This window comes from Odontomachus brunneus, unplaced genomic scaffold (assembly GCF_010583005.1).
Source record: "Odontomachus brunneus isolate Ranch 3 - 2012 unplaced genomic scaffold, Obru_v1 Obru_scaffold_159, whole genome shotgun sequence".
Taxonomy (NCBI): Eukaryota; Metazoa; Arthropoda; class Insecta; order Hymenoptera; family Formicidae; genus Odontomachus; species Odontomachus brunneus.
Window position 1 is genome coordinate 10,160 of NW_022639609.1, and position 4,092 is coordinate 14,251.

Sequence of the window (4,092 nt, forward strand, 5' to 3'; positions counted from 1 at the left end):
ATTAACTATTTCTTTAGAGTTCCGGTTTGTTTTACAATAGTTCTAGAGTTCTATATCATATATAACAATAGTTTTAAAGAAATAGTGCAGCAACCCCTAAGAGTTGGCTGGTCGTCTGCTTCGTCTCTGCAACATAAAGCAAATTTTTTTGTATTTAATGACCGGAACTATTGAAAATTGTTGCAAAGAGCTCTAGAACTTTTCAAGAGAGTATCAGAACTGCAAAAAAAATGGCACATTTTGAAATATGGTGCGCCAAGTCTTGGCACACCATATTTCAAAATGTGCCATTTTTTTTGCAGTTCTGATACTTTCTTGAAAAGTTCTAGAGCTCTTTGCAACAATTTTCAATAGTTCCGGTCATTAAACACAAAAAAATAGACTTTTAAAAAAAGGTGCGCTAAGTTCTCGAAGCGCACTTAATCAGTAAAATCAACTATTTCTTTAAAACTATTGTTATATATGATATAGAACTCTAGAACTATTGTAAAACAAACCGGAACTCTAAAGAAATAGTTAATTTAAATAGTTTTTTTGATTAGGTGCGCTGCGAGAACTTAGCGCACCTTTTTTTGAAAGTCTTTTTTTTGTATTTAATGACCGGTACTATTGAAAATTGTTGCAAAGAGCTCTAGAACTTTTCAAGAGAGTATCAGAACTGCAAAAAAAATGGCACATTTTGAAATATGGTGCGCCAAGTCTTGGCACACCATATTTCAAAATGTGCCATTTTTTTTGCAGTTCTGATACTTTCTTGAAAAGTTCTAGAGCTCTTTGCAACAATTTTCAATAGTTCCGGTCATTAAACACAAAAAAATAGACTTTTAAAAAAAGGTGCGCTAAGTTCTCGAAGCGCACTTAATCAGTAAAATCAACTATTTCTTTAAAACTATTGTTATATATGATATAGAACTCTAGAACTATTGTAAAACAAACCGGAACTCTAAAGAAATAGTTAATTTAAATAGTTTTTTTGATTAGGTGCGCTGCGAGAACTTAGCGCACCTTTTTTTGAAAGTCTTTTTTTTGTATTTAATGACCGGTACTATTGAAAATTGTTGCAAAGAGCTCTAGAACTTTTCAAGAGAGTATCAGAACTGCAAAAAAAATGGCACATTTTGAAATATGGTGCGCCAAGTCTTGGCACACCATATTTCAAAATGTGCCATTTTTTTTGCAGTTCTGATACTTTCTTGAAAAGTTCTAGAGCTCTTTGCAACAATTTTCAATAGTTCCGGTCATTAAACACAAAAAAATAGACTTTTAAAAAAAGGTGCGCTAAGTTCTCGAAGCGCACTTAATCAGTAAAATCAACTATTTCTTTAAAACTATTGTTATATATGATATAGAACTCTAGAACTATTGTAAAACAAACCGGAACTCTAAAGAAATAGTTAATTTAAATAGTTTTTTTGATTAGGTGCGCTGCGAGAACTTAGCGCACCTTTTTTTGAAAGTCTTTTTTTTGTATTTAATGACCGGTACTATTGAAAATTGTTGCAAAGAGCTCTAGAACTTTTCAAGAGAGTATCAGAACTGCAAAAAAAATGGCACATTTTGAAATATGGTGCGCCAAGTCTTGGCACACCATATTTCAAAATGTGCCATTTTTTTTGCAGTTCTGATACTTTCTTGAAAAGTTCTAGAGCTCTTTGCAACAATTTTCAATAGTTCCGGTCATTAAACACAAAAAAATAGACTTTTAAAAAAAGGTGCGCTAAGTTCTCGAAGCGCACTTAATCAGTAAAATCAACTATTTCTTTAAAACTATTGTTATATATGATATAGAACTCTAGAACTATTGTAAAACAAACCGGAACTCTAAAGAAATAGTTAATTTAAATAGTTTTTTTGATTAGGTGCGCTGCGAGAACTTAGCGCACCTTTTTTTGAAAGTCTTTTTTTTGTATTTAATGACCGGTACTATTGAAAATTGTTGCAAAGAGCTCTAGAACTTTTCAAGAGAGTATCAGAACTGCAAAAAAAATGGCACATTTTGAAATATGGTGCGCCAAGTCTTGGCACACCATATTTCAAAATGTGCCATTTTTTTTGCAGTTCTGATACTTTCTTGAAAAGTTCTAGAGCTCTTTGCAACAATTTTCAATAGTTCCGGTCATTAAACACAAAAAAATAGACTTTTAAAAAAAGGTGCGCTAAGTTCTCGAAGCGCACTTAATCAGTAAAATCAACTATTTCTTTAAAACTATTGTTATATATGATATAGAACTCTAGAACTATTGTAAAACAAACCGGAACTCTAAAGAAATAGTTAATTTAAATAGTTTTTTTGATTAGGTGCGCTGCGAGAACTTAGCGCACCTTTTTTTGAAAGTCTTTTTTTTGTATTTAATGACCGGTACTATTGAAAATTGTTGCAAAGAGCTCTAGAACTTTTCAAGAGAGTATCAGAACTGCAAAAAAAATGGCACATTTTGAAATATGGTGCGCCAAGTCTTGGCACACCATATTTCAAAATGTGCCATTTTTTTTGCAGTTCTGATACTTTCTTGAAAAGTTCTAGAGCTCTTTGCAACAATTTTCAATAGTTCCGGTCATTAAACACAAAAAAATAGACTTTTAAAAAAAGGTGCGCTAAGTTCTCGAAGCGCACTTAATCAGTAAAATCAACTATTTCTTTAAAACTATTGTTATATATGATATAGAACTCTAGAACTATTGTAAAACAAACCGGAACTCTAAAGAAATAGTTAATTTAAATAGTTTTTTTGATTAGGTGCGCTGCGAGAACTTAGCGCACCTTTTTTTGAAAGTCTTTTTTTTGTATTTAATGACCGGTACTATTGAAAATTGTTGCAAAGAGCTCTAGAACTTTTCAAGAGAGTATCAGAACTGCAAAAAAAATGGCACATTTTGAAATATGGTGCGCCAAGTCTTGGCACACCATATTTCAAAATGTGCCATTTTTTTTGCAGTTCTGATACTTTCTTGAAAAGTTCTAGAGCTCTTTGCAACAATTTTCAATAGTTCCGGTCATTAAACACAAAAAAATAGACTTTTAAAAAAAGGTGCGCTAAGTTCTCGCAGCGCACCTAATCAAAAAAACTATTTAAATTAACTATTTCTTTAGAGTTCCGGTTTGTTTTACAATAGTTCTAGAGTTCTATATCATATATAACAATAGTTTTAAAGAAATAGTTGATTTTACTGATTAAGTGCGCTTCGAGAACTTAGCGCACCTTTTTTTAAAAGTCTATTTTTTTGTATTTCAAAAGCACATTTTTGTATTTTGAAAGCACATTTAATTTAATATTACACATGACAATGGTGGCATTAAGGAACTTGATTCCAAACAAAAGAATTTCCAGTTTAATAGGATTTCTAATTACGAATTTAAATCAGTGGAACTCACCTTCGCGCCAACTCTGCCAGGCTCGAGCCGAATCCTCCGGCGCGGCATCTCCCAGGTATCACATCCTCTAGAGCCACGCGACTGCTTCTTCTCTATTAGATATCTATGACAGAAATTTAATTTAATATCAATTAATGATTTAATAAATTAGTATCAAATAGTTATACGCGACAGCAAGACGGTGAAGATAAATTGTAACGGCACGTTCGAATTCCTCCCCAATGCGCAACAAAAAATAATTAAACGATAGCCGAATAAAGAAGTAATAATTCCTGATTAATTATAAGGCGATGATAATAATGTCTGATCGACTACCGTATAATAATGTCTGGTAGTATTAATTAATTACACACGACAGTAAGACGAGATAAGGAAATCGTCGTAACGGCACGCTCGAGTTACTTCCCAATACGTAATAAAAATAGTTAAATGACAACCGTATAAAGAAATAATAATATTCAAATAATAAATGGATGATGATAATATTTGATCGGTATTGAGGAACTCGATCGTAACGTTTCTCTATCTAATAAGTAAAAAAGTAAATGAAACGCCGTAATTACCTGCTGCGGTAAAGCCCACAACATCTGCTCGCGTGATAAGTATGCGTCTCAAATTGTGTTAATTATTGCCTTAATTGTGACGAAGTCAAAATGCGGTATCAAAAATCGGCGCGAAATAATTTAGAAAATAACGCGGCAGCTCCCGCGATGCGCTCG

The 4,092-nt window shown here is 32.6% G+C and overlaps 1 long non-coding RNA gene across 1 annotated transcript; it reads right to left on the reverse strand.

Annotated features, from left to right (window-relative positions):
* Positions 1-88: 88 nt before the first annotated feature.
* LOC116850907 lies at positions 89-4,092 on the reverse strand. The gene is made up of 3 exons (XR_004379475.1): positions 3,937-4,092; positions 3,374-3,476; positions 89-126 (listed from the first exon to the last, which is right to left on the reverse strand). It is a non-coding gene; the product is annotated as an uncharacterized LOC116850907 (long non-coding RNA).